Genomic DNA, 16,110 nt, shown 5'->3' with positions numbered 1-16,110 from the left:
GCCGCTGAACAACAGAGGACAGAAGGGTTTCCCCCCGCAAGTGCAGACGGTGAACATGATATATGCAACCCATATCCCCAAAAGGGAGCGGAAGCGTGCTCTCAAGGACGTCTATGCGTTGGAGCGAGTCGCCCCAAAGTTCAACCCATGGTCCTCCTGCCCGATCACTTTTGATCGAAGGGACCACCCCACTAGCATTCGTCACGGCGGATTCGCCGCATTGGTCCTAGACCCAATCATCGACGGATTTCACCTCACTAGAGTTCTCATGGACGGTAGCAGCAGCCTGAACCTACTTTATCAGGATACAGTGCAAAAAATGGGTATAGATCCCTCAAGGATTAAACCCACAAAGACAACCTTTAAAGGCGTCATACCAGGTGTAGAAGCCAGCTATACAGGCTCGGTTACACTCGAAGTGGTCTTCAGATCCCCGGATAATTTCCGAAGCAAAGAGTTAATCTTCGACATAGTCCCATTTCGCAGTGGCTATCACGCCCTGCTCAGATGAACCGCATTTGCAAAATTCAACGCGGTGCCGCACTACGCATATCTCAAGCTCAAGATGCCAGGCCCTCACGGAGTCATCACGTTAAATGGAAACACCGAACGCTCTCTTCGAACGGAGAAACACAAGGCGGCCCTGGCGGCGGAAGTACAGAGTAGCCTCTCAAGGCAATTCTCCAATCCAGGTGTTAAACGTCCGGAGCACATCAAGCGAGCCCGAAGTAACCTACAACAAAGCCGGCTGGCATGTTCCGAGCAAGCATAGCAGTGCGGCCCCAACCCTAGCCCTCGCCAGATGGTGATATCGGTACCACGCGTACATAATTATGCTTTGGAAATACCATGGGCATAAGGGGAGGGGTACAACTACGACACGCCCAGAATGCGGCTCAACCGCACTAAGGGGCTCCCTATTTTGCCGTTTCTTTTTTTATATACTTTCAGGACCCAACTATTCGGAAGGCCTGTTCGGCAATACACTCGCCGAACACACGAAGCAACATCCAGGGAGAGAACAAGCCACGTCAAATGTCCAGGTGGTCTCTATAATGAGCTAAATACCTGTTTTACTTAATGTCCCGCAGCTTGCCCCTGGAGGGGGATATGTCAAATAATCCCATCTCTTGTTTATCACACTATTTGTATCGTTCTGCTTCCATAGTAGCCCTTTTTAATAAACAATACATAGCTCTTATCTATTATTGTATTCATCTATTTTTTATACAAATATGTTTAGTCATGACATTATGCAACCGTACACTTTGGTACGACCAATACACCAGGGGCTTAAGCACCCCATAACATGGTGTGAGAAGACCGAACACTCTCACGAGTGCGGCACCCCGAACTTATATCACTATATGCATCGGCTCCGAATCATGTCTTGGGTCAATAGTTGGGTTTGCCCTCCCATGTTTTGGTACCTTACGTTCCGCAATGTTGGCTAAGGTAGCGCTGGGAGAACTATTGCGATTGTGTCCCAGTTGAGCTGGGTTAACACCTCAGTAGAGAAAGCTAAAACTGACCGTCATGATAGTGCGAGAGACCGGTCGCTGTTCGCGAGGTTTTTCGAGTCCCTAAAGACTTATGCCGCTTCGAGCGAGGAGCCGGATTTATCTAGCCTAGGCGTGGATAGCGCCCCAAACTCGGTCTTCCGAATACTAGGGGCTTCACCGAAATTTAAAATTATAGAATTCTATGGCTAAGTGAGAGTGAGAAAGCATTATAAGTCCGACGGCCTGGTTCGTTGTGCTGAGCGCCTCCCTAGATGGACCCAAGAATGGGAACAAGAGCGCTCAGGTTTATCCCGAACACCCCAACACTCGTGGCATGGGGGTAGAAGCCGACGACTTGCATCTCTCAGATTCGATAAACGGCCGCACAAAAGGTAATATTTTAAATTAACAAGCGTACAGGATAACATATGCGAGTCTACTCAAAAATTACATCTTTTGAGCATTCACCCGCTATAAGACGGGTACCCTTCTGGACGCCCTTATAATACATCTCGGGCGTGCGATACTCCTTGCCCGGTGGTGGCGCATCCGTCAATAGCTTCTCAGCGTCCAGCTTGCCCCTGTGCACTTTAGCACGGGCAAGGGCCCGACGGGCACCTTCAATACAGACGGAGCGCTTGATGACTTCAATCCATGGACAAGCATCCACCAGCCGCCGCACTAGACCGAAGTAACTCCCAGGCATGGCCTCTCTAGGCCACAGCTGAACTATGAGGCCCTTCATGGCCTGTTCGGCCACCTTGTGGAGCTCGACCAGCTGCTTCAGCTGGTCGCTCAGGGGCACCGGATGTTCGGCCTCAGCATATTGAGACCAGAACACCTTTTCCATCGAGCTCCCCTCCTCGGCCCGGTAGAATGCGGTAGCATCAGACACACTACGGGGCAGATCGGCGAACGCTCCTGGAGAGCTCCGGATTCGGGTAAGTAACAAACAATTTACTTTTATATTCTTGCTTTACATAAAGAATGTCTTACCCGCCGCTATCTTCTTCATCGCCTCTATCTCTTGGAGGGCCTTCTGGGCTTCGGCCTTAGCGGTTTTGGCATTCTCAAGAGCCAAGGCAAGATCGGACTCTCGAGTCTTCGAGTCACGCTCCAAACTCTCATGTTTTTCCACGAGAGCCTGGAGCTCTTGCCGCACCTCCGCCACCCGCGCCTCCTGCTTCTCTCGCTCGGCGCGCTCCAAGGCCGCACTATTTTTGGCCTTGGACGCCGCTTCTTTCAAGGTCGCCACCTTGGTCGTGGCCCCTACAACGTTCACGTTGGTCCTGTCATTATTTGCAACCAGGTATTTCTATATACATTTACATACGGTATTACATACCTTCCTTGTCCTCGAGCTGCTTCTTGGCACGGCCAAGCTCGTTCTCGGACCGCTCGAGGCTCTCCTTCAATGCATTGACCTCCGCAGTCAGTGTGGCACGGCCAAGCTCGTTCTCGGACCGCTCGTTCCCATATTGACATATTTATGTTAGACTCCTGCGTATGTCTTTTTAGATCCTCAGCTCGACTTTTCTTTCCGAAAACCAAACTGGGCATCAGGGGCTACTGTCTATGCGGTAACATTTTTATATGTTTTGAATACATACCTCAAAGCCTGTTAGCAGGCTCGTACAAGCTTCAGTCAGCCCGCTCTTGGCGGACTGAACCTTTTGAATCACCGCACTCATAACATTGCGGTGCTCCTCGTCAATGGAGGCGCCGTTAAGCGCCTCCAGCAAATCGTCCGGCGCCTCCGGTTGGACGGAGGCCACCGGTGTAGTAGGCGTGCCCTTCTTGCGAAGGCGCCGCCTATCGGTCTCCGGAACCATTGATGGTTCCAGAGCAATGTCTGGCCCAGAGCCGGACTTGGATCCCTCCGGGGCTTTACCCCCTTTGGGCCTGGAGTCCGGGAGGTCGCCTTGCGGTGCCTCCAGGACCACCTCCTCCTGGTTTAGTCCCTTTCGGGACTCCACCTCGGCATTGTCCGTAGGGAGAGGGGAGGAGGCCGTCGGAAGTGAAGCACTATTCACATCCGACGAATCCGAGGAGCCGCTCGTTGAATCACCGAGCTGAGCTTTGGGTGGACTGCATGATCAAATTCGGCGTCAGAAAATACCGAATAATAGAGGAGCGCCATAAGTTATTTGGATATCCGGATGCTTACGATTTTTCCAGGGGCTTGACCCTGGATGGCCATTCCTCCCCGCCGTCTTCGGCATCAGAGGTGTAGCCCGGCAGGAGGGTTCTCCCCTTCTTGGACCCTCCGGCCTCCCTAGTTGGGGCGGCCTTCCTTTTCTTTCCTCGCCTCGTTGGAGGGGGAGAGGCTTCTTCTTCTTCCTCCTCCTCATCCTCAAAGGCGGAGGGTGCTTCGGGGTTGTGAGGCAATGAATCTGACACCACCAGGCGCCGGGAACTCTTTCGAGTCCCCGTGGCCTTCTTCTTGGCCTTCTTCTCTGGCACCACATGAGGTGCCAGAACCAGCAGCCCCGTCAATCGGGCGTCCGCTGGGTCTTCTGGTAAGGGAGCCGGACAGTTCACCTGCCCGGACATCTTCAGCCAGTCCTGTCAAAGGAAAGGGAGGTTAGATCCCACATAGAGTCAGACTATGAAAGAAAAGAGTCCCGTAAAGGGTAGAATAGCTTACCTCGCTGGCCTGACGCCGCGAGCTAAATCCGCGATCTTCGGTAGCGGATGCGGGGGCCTTAGCGCCCTTAAACAGCACCTTCCAGGCATCTTCGTACGTAGTGTCGAAAAGCTTGCTCAAGGTTTGGTGCTGTCCGGATGAAACTACCACAATTTGAAGGCCCGTTGTTGGCATGGGAGGATCCGGCGGATGAGCATGACCTAGACTACGTTGACAAGCTTGAGATTCTTGCTCACCAGCTTTTGGACGCAGGTTTGAAGTCCGGTCAGCTCTTCCAAATCTCCCCACGCCAGGCCCGTATCTTTCCAGGAAGTGACCCGTGTGGGGAAGCCAGATCGGAATTCGAGGGCCGCCGCCCATTTGGGGTCACGCGGCTCGGTGATGTAGAACCACCCCGATTGCCACCCCTTTATTGTCTCAACAAAGGAGCCCTCGAGCCATAGGACGTTGGCCATCCGGCCCACCATGGCACCTCCGCACTCCGCTTGGCGGCCGCCCACTACCTTCGGCTTGACATTAAAAGTCTTCAGCCATAAGCCGAAGTGGGGTTGGATGCAGAGGAAGGCCTCGCACACGACGATGAACGCCGAGATGTTGAGGATGAAGTTTGGGCCATATCGTGGAAGTCCAGGCCATAGTAGAACTTGAGCCCCCGGACGAACGGGTGAAGAGGAAAGCCCAGTCCGCGGAGGAAATGGGGAAGAAATACAACCCTCTCATGGGGCCTAGGGGTGGGGATGAGTTACCCCTCATCTGGAAGCCGGTGCGCGATGTCGTCAGACAAGTATCCGGCCTTCCTCAACTTTTTGATTTGTCCCTCCATGACGAAGGAGGCATCCATCTACCTCCCGCTCCAGACATGATTGGAGAAGGTTGAGGTGGGAAGTGCGGACTTGGGCGCTGGAGCTCGAGTGCGTAGGGATGGATAAGCAAAGGAGGAAGAAGGCGTAAATGGAAAGGGTAGATCCTTATCCCCTTATATGGGCGGCCAAAACAACAAGCCCCCGCCAGCCTAATAAAACTCGCTTATCTCCCAAGCGCCGTGGTTAATGGCGCAGTTGGGTTACCCACACCCGTATTGATGAGAATCCCGGAATAAGGGGACACGATCTCTGCTTTGACAAGACGTGCCAAGGAAACCGCCTCGCTAAACGCGCAGAGGTGGAACAGTAAAATGATTCGAATAAAGGCTTGGCCGCGGCGTGATGTCACACTGCGGAATACATCAGCAGATTAGATTTGTGCAAATATTATTCTCTCTACGGTTGTATGTGGAACTTATTTTGCAGAGCCGGACACTATCCTTGTGTTCAACATCTTCTATGAAGTATTCGGAGGAGGAACCCGCCTTGCAATGCCGAAGACAATTTGCGTGCCGGACTCATCGTCATTGAAGCCTGGTCCAGGGTCTACTGAGGGAGTCCTGGATTAGGGGGTGTCCGGATGGCCGGACTATGACCTTTGGTCGGACTCCCGGACTATGAAGATACAAGATTGAAGACTTCGTCCCGTGTCCGGATAGGACTTTCCTTGGCGTGGAAGGCAAGCTTGGCGATATGATATGAAGATCTCCTCCCATTGTAACCGACTCTGTGTAACCCTAGCCCTCTCTGGTGTCTAAATAAACCGGAGAGTTTTAGTCCGTAGGACGAACAACAATCATACCATAGGCCAGCTTCTAGGGTTTAGCCTCTCTGATCTCGTGGTAGATCAACTCTTGTACTACCCATATCTTCAATATTAGTCAAGCAGGAGTAGGGTTTTACCTCCATCGAGAGGGCCCGAACCTGGGTAAAAACATCATGTCCCTTGTCTCTTGTTACCATCCGCCTAAACGCACAGTTCGGGACCCCCTACCGGAGATCCGCCGGTTTTGACACGGACATCTCCCACCTCCACCCCTCCCTCACCGATAGGCTCTTTGGCGATCTCTCTCCATAGCCACTAGACCCTCAAGCCAGCCCACTCATCCTCTCCGGTATCTCCTCTTCTACAAGGGGATCACCATCTTCAATGGATCAGGGAAGTGGATTGACCCTTCGCTTGGATTTCGCCAAGGGTTTGGTTTTTGCAAATGAGATCTATAGATCTTGTGGTGTCATTGTTCACCCATCGGATGGCACGGGACTTTTCATCATGGTTGCATCTTTCAGTAGGCTTGATTTTTGCCTCTCGGATGATTCTGTGGTGGTGGCGTTAGAGGCAGCCATTGGCGGATCAACGATCGAGTTCATGGTTTCCAATATTCGTGAGAAGCTATTCTCCTTTCATGTTTCATGCAAAAAAGTTGGCCTCTATGTTCTCGCTCTTGGATCTTTTGCTTGTGAGCACTTTAAGTGTTACTCCCACGTTTGGGGACATGGTGGCCCTAATTGGAAGCGAGCGGTTTTGATTTGGAGAGAAGAATGTGATGCGGAATGGGTTTTTGTTAGCCCTACCAAGTGCCGTCCTACGATCAGCATGATGGCCATGCATAAGCCTCCAACCAAATCTTATTTGAAGTCAGGATCTAGCTACAGGAAGAATCTCTTGTTTGCCATGTTTCAAAATTACCCAGCATGCAAAGGATATAGATACCCAGCCACGCAGACTTGCGTTGATACTATTCAAGATGAGGGTTATGCTATTAGTCCTTGTGAGTGTGTTATTATTCATCTGTCACCGGCGCCGGAGCTCCGGTGGATGGTGGCTGCGCCACCAATGTATTTTGGTATGGTCCCACCACAGCATTCTCGGGCAACGTAAACCTCGCCAGTTTTGGATTATCATGAGCTATCTTTGGAGTGATCGTTGGGCGGTACTGGGATTTTTTTCCAAATCATTGCCCTCCTGACCCACTTCCTATTGTTGGGTCTCTAGATCCAGTTCCTTCTATATCTAGGGTCGGGATTTCTCATGTCAGCCCATTTGCCGCACCGCATGCAAGCCCAGTAACTCCATTCAATGTTGAATCTCCCAATGCACAACAAGTCAATCAGGATCATAACTTATTACCCAATGGATCTTTAGGCCAATCGGTTCAATAATTGGAGGGATTTTCTTCTATGGTTGATGATATTGCGTTTAGTGTTTGGAAATACCAAAATTGCTTTTCAATGGCACATATCACGTCTCCTTGCACCAATCAGACGTGTTGTCGCCGTTCTTTTAGGCAAGGCCATAGAGAAAAATCTTGTACATGATCAGCACCTGCCGGGGGTTTTAGATGGGTCCCGCGTGTCATTGAGGGTTCACGTGCCAACCAGCCTGACAACCCATCACCGATTTTACCGCTTGATGCCTTGAGTTCCCTCCAATCTGCTGCTGCTTGCCCATTGAGACATCCCATCAGGTATTCACAATCTGCATCGTCACGAGTGCCTACTCCACCACCACCATTGCCCCCTCCACTCCTATTGCTAACTCCATCTACGCCGTCTAAACCACGACTAGAAATTCCACCGGCCCCATCCTCGCCACTTTCGCCACCGTTGCCACAATCGCCTGCATCGCCACCATTGCCACCATCGCCTGCATCGCCACCACCGAACGAGATGGCCAACTTTGAGCTGGATCCCCTTTTGTACGTCCCACCGGGATTGGAAATCATTGATGGAGGGCCAGTACGCCTCCCTCACACCTTCTTTGCTCTAGCTACTGCCCCTGACAGAAGGCACGAAGAGTACCCCATTGTCATCATCAAGCCAGAGCCGCTTCCGGAGGAGATCCCCATCTACCGCCACATGGTTAGTGATTTAGTTGTCAATTAATTGGGAAGAGATGTCCTTGATGCTCAGCCATGGATTCAGGGGGTTGGACGTTCCCCTAGATTATCGTCAGACTGAAAAATTGCTGATGTGATTAGCACTTTTGGGCATTTTCATGCATGGCATCAGACTGATTAGTTGATGGTGCGGATGCTTGCTTATGTTTCCTTCCTTGCACCTTCCATGGTTCCTCGTGACGTGGTTTATCGTGAATATGGATACTTTGGTGCTATTAGGGTTTCTTGGACAACTCTGGTTTATGTTCTTTCAGTGGATTTTGCGGATGTGCTGCCTGCTGAATGGGATCCAATGCCTTTTGATGGCAATCCGCACCCCCTTCCCGCGTAGATGCTTTTCAACAATCATAACTGGGTTATGCCCGAATTTCCTGAGCTAGGTAGGAATGATGTGCCTCCTGCTGCTGCTAGCAATGATCATGTGTAGGATGAGGCCACTGAGATACATGGCAATGTTGAAGCACATGTGGAACCTGTCGGAGAAGCTGTTCAGTCATAGGAATCTATGGTGCTGCAAGTTTCTGATGATTCTGTCAATGATGGCAATGCTCTGGCTGCTTTGCCAAATGAACCTATTGTTCCCTTTCAACCACATGCAGATCACCCCCCAGCTCAGCAGGTCATTTACATTGGACAAGTTCTGAATGTCTTTGGGTCGGTTCTGCCTCCTCAGATGCAGTGGACTCATACCTTCTGCAACCTCGTGCATTACTTTGACTCTACAGTCATTTTCAAGCCATTGCAATTGCCCCTGTTGTTGTCAGTGCTTAAGAGGTCATGGGGTAATTGTTTCTCTAATGGAGTTATGGAGCTCAATCTGCTGCCACCCTCATCTGCTCACAAGATTGTTCATAAGTTTTCGCCAGTCAAACGGCATGTTGCTCGAGCTCTCTGCTTCGATGAGCTTTCTTAACTTTCTGAGCCTTTGACAGAGAAGTTTCAGTTTTCTGCTATGCATGTAACCAACAACAAGAGATCTCGTAAATCTGCCTCTGTTCGACCAGTTCTGGTTGATTGTCAGGTTCGTCGCAGCACTAGGCTTAGTGCTCTACGTGATGGTTTCCGTAAGGCACTGCCAAAGTCACCCAAACCACGACATGTGATGCGCTCAAAGAAGCGTAGAACCAACACTCAGCCTGCCACCCCTGCATCGTATGCTCGCAATGAACCTATGGTGTCTCCTCCAGCGGGCATCTCAGATATCCAGCGCATTGGAGCACGTCTACGTTGCTCCTGAGAAGATCACGGTGGAGAAGCTTGTTGCTGATCCCTCTGATGCAAGCTCAAGCAAGAATTCTGATGATAAGTGAAGTTTGGAGCAGCTTGGGTCTCTGGCAAACCTGTTTAATCGCCACATATCTTTACTTATGTCCTTTTGTGTTAAACTTTATGGTCTTTTTAGTTGGATGTTGTAGGTCATTGCGTGACCTACTTTTGCTTTTATTTCCTACGGTCTGTAATGAATCAAACCATCTTTAGAGACTGGAAGATCTTGTGTTGGAACGTGCGTGGTCTTAATTCTAAAGCGCGACAACTTGCAGTTAAGCAGAAGATAGGCGAAAGTGGATGCTCTATTATCTGTTTGCGGGAAACCAAATGCATGCATATTGACCAGTGTTTTCTTAGGAAATTTTGTCCTCGACGCTTTGATAATTTTGTGTATATGTCATCGTGTGGTGCTTCTGCTGGCCTTGTGATGATTTGGAACAATGCCTTATTCTCTAGGAAATTAATTGAAGCACGTTCTTATGGCATTATTGTGGAGTTTACCTCCACACACATATCTAAAGTCTGGACCTTAGTGTCAGTATATGGACCGTGTCAAAGCCCCACCCGTGATGATTTTGCACAGTGGTTATATAACCTGAACATACAATTTGAAGAGAAGTGGCTATTGCTTGGTGACTTTAACTTTTTGCACTCTTTGGATAATCGGAATTTTCCTGGGGGTAATGTAAATGACATCTTCCTTTTCAACGAAATAATTGGTCATTTAGGGCTGGTGGAGCTGCCAATCAAAGGAAGACAATATACTTGGTCCAATATGCAAACAAATCCCCTTCTAGAGGAAATCGACTGGTTTTTCACCTTGGTTTCTTGGACGTCTGATCATCCTAATACTATGGTCATGCCTCTTGCAAGAACGGACTCAGATCATGTGCCATGTGTTGTTACGGTTGCCACCTCTATACCTAAAGCCAAAGTCTTCCGTTTTGAGAATTATTGGGTGAATCTGCCAGGTTTTTTGGAATGTGGATTAGAGGTCTGGAATAAATCCACAAGGAAATGTTCTGCTGCTGGTAAACTCTCGGCCAAATTCAAAGCCCTGCGATATGCTCTTAACAGGTGGCATGTGAGTCTTTCCAAAGTTAAAGCCCTAATCATGGACTCTAATAAGGTGATACTGTATTTTGATGGTTTGGAAGAGCTCAGAGCACTTACTTGGCCAGAAATGAACTTCAGAAGGATTGTCGAACTTCATTTGGAAAAAAATCTTCGATTGGAATTTATTTATTGGAATATGATGACCCACAAGTATAGGGGATCTATCTTAGTCCTTTCGATAAGTAAGAGTGTCGAACCCAACGAGGAGCAGAAGGAAATGATAAGCGGTTTTCAGCAAGGTATTCTCTGCAAGTACTGAAATAAGTGGTAACAGATAGTTTTGTGATAAGATAAATTGTAACGAGCAACAAGTAACAAAAGTAAATAAAGTGCAGCAAGGTGGCCCAATCCTTTTTGTAGCAAAGGACAATCCTGGACAAACTCTTATAATAGGAAAAGTGCTCCCAAGGACACATGGGAATATCGTCAAGCTAGTTTTCATCACGTTCGTATGATTCGCGTTCAGTACTTTGATAATTTGATATGTGGGTGGACCTGTGCTTGGGTACTGCCCTTTCTTGGACAAGCATCCCACTTATGATTAACCTCTATTGCAAGCATCCGCAACTACAACAAAAGTATTAAGGTAAACCTAACCATAGCATGAAACATATGGATCCAAATCAGCCCCTTACGAAGCAACGCATAAAGTAGGGTTTAAGCTTCTGTCACTCTAGCAACACATCATCTACTTATTATTTCCCAATGCCTTCCTCTAGGCCCAAATAATGGTGAAGTGTTATGTAGTCGACATTCAAATAACACCACTAGAGGCTAGACAACATACATCTTATCAAAATATCGAACGAATACCAAATTCACATGACTACTAATAGCAAGACTTCCCCCTTGTCCTCAGGAACAAACATAATTACTCACAAAGCATATTCATGTTCATAATCAGAGGGGTAATAATATGCATAAAGGATCTGAACATATGATCTTCCACCAAATAAACCAACTAGCATCAACTACAAGGAGTAATCAACACTACTAGCAACCTACTAGCACCAATCCCGGACTTGGAGACAAGAATTGGATACAAGAGATGAACTAGGGTTTGGAGATGAGATGGTGCTGGTGAAGATGTTGATGGAGATTGCCCTCTCCTGATGAGAGGAGCGTTGGTGATGACGATGGTGATGATTTCCCCCTCCCGGAGGGAAGTTTCCCCGGTAGAACAGCTCTGCATGAGCCCTAGATTGGTTCCGCCAAGGTTCCGCCTCGTGGCGGCGGAGTCTCGTCCCGAAAGGTTGCTTCTTATTTTTTCTCATCGAAAGACTTCATATAGGAGACGACGGGCGTCGGAGAGCCACCATGGGGCCCACGAGGTAGGGGGCACGCCCAGGGGGGCCCCACCCTCGTGAGCAGGGTGTGGGCCCCCTGGCCTTCATCTTTGGCGATGATTTTTCTTTATTTATTTTAAGGTATTCCGTGGAGTTTCAGGACTTTTGGAGTTGCGTTGAATAGGCCTCCAATATTTGCTCCTTTTCCAGCCCAGAATTCCAGCTGCCGGCATTCTCCCTCTTCATATAAACCTTGTAAATAAGAGAGAATAGCCATAAGTATTGTGACATAACGTGAAATAACAGCCCATAATGCAATAAATATTGTCATAAAAGCATGATGCAAAATGGACGTATCAACTCCCCAAGCTTAGACCTCGCTTGTCCTCGAGCAAAAAGCCGATAACAATAAATATTTCCTCATGTTTAGAGGTAGAGGCGTCGATAAAAATAAAATACGGACATGAAGGCATCATGATTATTTCATAATAGCAACATATATAGATTTTGTCATATGATTACTTATGTTCAAGTGATGATCTTTTCACAAAGCCAAAGTATGAATCAGAAATCTTATTGGGCACTAACAATTATAATCTCAGTCATTGAAGCAATTACAATTTATCATAACATCAGAAAGAGTCTATGTCAGAGCTTAAAAGCAAGTCCACATACTCAACTATCACTTAGTCCTTCATGATTGCTAACACTCACGCGATACTTGTGGTTATGGAGTTTTAATCGGACACAGAGAAAGATAGGGGCTTATAGTTTTGCCCCACAACCTTTTACCTCGAGGGTAATGTCAACAATAATAATTCATGCTCCCCCAAATCCAATTAGATATATATATCATGTTCTTTCCAACATGCTGAGCTTGCCAAAGGATAAAATGAAAAAGGAAAGGTGAAGGTCACCGTGACTCTTGCATAAGGTAGAGGATAATAATAAAAGATAGGCCCTTCGCAGAGGGAAGCAGAGGTTGTCATGAGCGTTTAGGGTTGATGCACAAAATCTTAATGCAAAAGAACGTCACTTTATATTGCCCCTTGCATGTGGACCTTTATTATGCAGTCTGTCGCTTTTATTACGTCCACAACAAGTTCGTACAAAGCTTATTTCTCCGCACTAATAAGTCATGCATATTTAGAGAGCAATTTTTATTGCTTGCACCGATGACAACTTACTTGAAGGATCTTACTCAATCCATAGGTAGATATGGTGGACTCTCATGGCGAAACTGGTTTAAGGGTATTTGGAAGCACAAGTAGTATTTCTACTTGGTGCTGAGAATTTGGCTAGCATGATGGGGGAAAGGCAAGCTCAACACGTTAGAGGATTCATGACAACATACTTTATCTCAGATATAAGAAAACATAACTCGTTATGTTGTCTTCCTTGTCCAACCTCAACTCTTTAGCATGTCATATTTTAATGAGTGCTCCCAATCATAATAGTTGTCAATGATAATATATCTATATGTGAAACCTCTCTTGCCTTATTACTTCCTATTAATTGCAACGATGACCAAAGCTATATTTGCCAACTCCCAACAACTTTTAATCATCATACTCTCTCTATGTGAAGTCATTACTTTCAATAAGATCAATATGGACTCATTGATTCTTTTTATTCTTTTCTTCTATTCACCCAAGATCATGGCAAAATAATCAAGCCCTTGACTCAACATTAATCTTTATTATATAGCTGACGGACTCGACTACAAAGAAGGATCGTAAAGCAAAACTCAAAACTAGATCATGCCATGACTTTATTCTACTAAATCAGGATACTACTAATAGGATCAAACTAAGAAAAACGGTAAAGATAGGAGTTGTGATGGTGATACAATACCAGGGCACCTCCCCCAAGCTTGGCAGTTGCCAAGGGGAGTGCCCATACCCATGTGATTAAGTCCTCGGAGGTGATGGAGGCGGTGATGATGACGGTGGATAATCACACATCGAGCGTAAAAGTTCCTCCAACTTGCGGATAATGCCCTTGAGCCCAGCAATATGATCCTTCAACAAAATATTCTCCTGTGTGAGATACTTGTTCTGTATACGGGCTAACTCAATCATCTTGAAGGCTTCAATCTCTGTTGGAGTGAAAAGGTTAGGTAAAGGTTGAGGGATGCTTTCTTCTTTCACCACCGGAGCTAGCACCTCCATGGCCTTCTTGATCCTTTCATCCTTGTTGATCTCTTATGGTTCCTCTCTTTTCAACTCTATCTTCAATAGCCAAGCATCCTTCTCTTCATTGTTGGAGGAGGGAGAAGTCATGGTGCTCTAAATCTGCAACGGAAATAGCTCGAAACAAAAACATAGGAGATTTGCGTGATACGAGAGTCAAAACCTTTGGGAGTATATATAATGAATTTTTACCGACCAAAATACGTATCGTGCAATGAAACAGAGTCCGGAGGGCACACGAGGTGCTCACGAGGTAGGGGGGCGCGCCCTCCACCCTCGTGGAGGCCTCGTGTCCTCCCCGGACTGCTACTTATTTTTCTATTTTTCTAAATATTCCAAAACAGAGAAATATTGCCTTAAAAATTGTTTTGGAGTCGGTTTACTTACCGTACCACATACCTATTCCTTTTCGGGGTCTGGAACGTTCTGGAAAGTGTCCCTTATGTATTCCTCCGGGGTTACGGTTTCAATGATATTAGTTTCAACATTTATAGGATTACCTAAGATATAGTGTTTGATCCTTTGACCGTTTACCACCTTTGGATTTGTGCCTGCGAAGTTGTTGATTTTTATGGCACCGTAACGATAGACCTCCTCGATAACGTAGGGACCTTCCCATTTAGAGAGAAGTTCTCCTGCAAAAATCTTAAACGAGAGTTGTATAGCAATACATAATCACCTAAAACTCACGCTTTTGTATCCTTTTGTCATGCCATCTCTTAACCTTTTCTTTAAACAACTTGGCATTTTCATAAGCTTGGGTTCTCCATTCATCAAGTGAGCTAATATCAAATAACCTTTTCTCACCGGCAAGTTTGAAATCATAGTTGAGCTCTTTAATAGACCAATATGCCTTATGTTCTAGTTCGAGAGGTAAGTGCCAAGCTTTTCCATAGACCATTTTGTACGGAGACATACCCATAGGATTTTTATATGCAGTTCTATAGGCCCATAATGCATCATCAAGTTTCTTGGACCAATTCTTCCTAGACCTATTGACAGTCTTTTGCAAAATTAATTTGAGCTCTCTATTGCTCAATTCTACTTGACCGCTAGACTGCGGGTGATAAGGAGATGCAATCCTATGATTAACGTCATATTTAGCAAGCATTTTACGGAAAGAACCATGAATAAAGTGTGAACCACCATCGGTCATTAAATATATAGGGACTCCAAACCTAGGAAAGATAACTTCCTTAAGCATTTTAATAGAAGTGTTATGATCATCACTACTAGTTGGAATAGCTTCTACCCACTTAGTAACGTAATCAACAACAACTAAAATATGTGTGTATCCATTAGAGGCAGGAAAAGGTCCCATATAATCAAAGCCCCAAACATCAAATGGTTCAATAACAAGTGAATAGTTCATAGGCATTTCTTGACGTCTACTAATATTACCAATTCTTTGACATTCATCGCAAGACAAAACAAACTTACGGGCATCCTTGAAGAGAGTAGGCCAATAAAAACCAGATTGCAAAACCTTATGTGCAGTTCTATCTCCAGCATGGTGTCCTCCATAAGCTTCAGAGTGACACTTGCATAGGATATGTTCCTGTTCATGCTCAGGTACACAATGTCTAATGACACCATCTACTCCTTTATAAAGATGTGGGTCATCCCAAAAGTAATGTCGCAAGTCATAGAAAAACTTTTTCTTTTGTTGGTATGTGAAGCTAGGTGGTATAAATTTAGCGACAATATAATTAGCATAATCAGCATACCATGGAGTGCTACGAGAAGTGCTTATGCCATTTAATCGTTCATCAGGAAAGCTATCATCAATAGGTAGTGGGTCATCAAGAACATTCTCTAACCTAGATAAGTAGTCTGCCACGGGGTTCTCAGCTCCTTTTCTATCAATAATATGTAAATCAAATTCTTGCAGCAGGAGAACCCATCTAATAAGTCTAGGTTTTGCATCTTTCTTTTCCATAAGATATTTAATAGCAGCATGATCTGTGTGAATAGTTACTTTAGAATCAACAATATAGGGTCTGAATTTATCACAAGCAAATACAACTGTTAAAAGTTCCTTTTCGGTAGTAGCATAATTTCTTTGAGCATTGTCTAGAGTCTTACTAGCATAATGGATAACATTTAAATTCTTATCAACTCTTTGCCCTAGAACAACACCTACAGCATAATCACTAGCATCACACATAATTTCAAAGGGTAAATTCCAATCAGGTGGCTGAACAACAGGTGCAGAGACTAATGCTTTCTTAAGTATTTCAAATGCTTCTACACAATCATCGTCAAAAACAAATGGTACATCTTTTTGTAACAAATTAGTCAGAGTCTGAGAATTTTTTGAGAAGTCCTTAATGAA

The 16,110-nt window shown here is 46.3% G+C and overlaps 1 pseudogene; it reads right to left on the bottom strand.

Annotated features, from left to right (window-relative positions):
* LOC119367929 overlaps positions 1 to 15,702 on the bottom strand; it is a 171,737-nt pseudogene extending 156,035 nt beyond the window's left edge.
* Between the last annotated feature and the right edge of the window lie 408 nt (positions 15,703 to 16,110).

This window comes from Triticum dicoccoides, chromosome 2B (genome assembly GCF_002162155.2).
Source record: "Triticum dicoccoides isolate Atlit2015 ecotype Zavitan chromosome 2B, WEW_v2.0, whole genome shotgun sequence".
Classification (NCBI taxonomy): Eukaryota; Viridiplantae; Streptophyta; class Magnoliopsida; order Poales; family Poaceae; genus Triticum; species Triticum dicoccoides.
The sequence above is the reverse complement of the archived record's forward strand: the minus strand, read 5'-3'. Positions and strand labels throughout refer to the sequence as shown.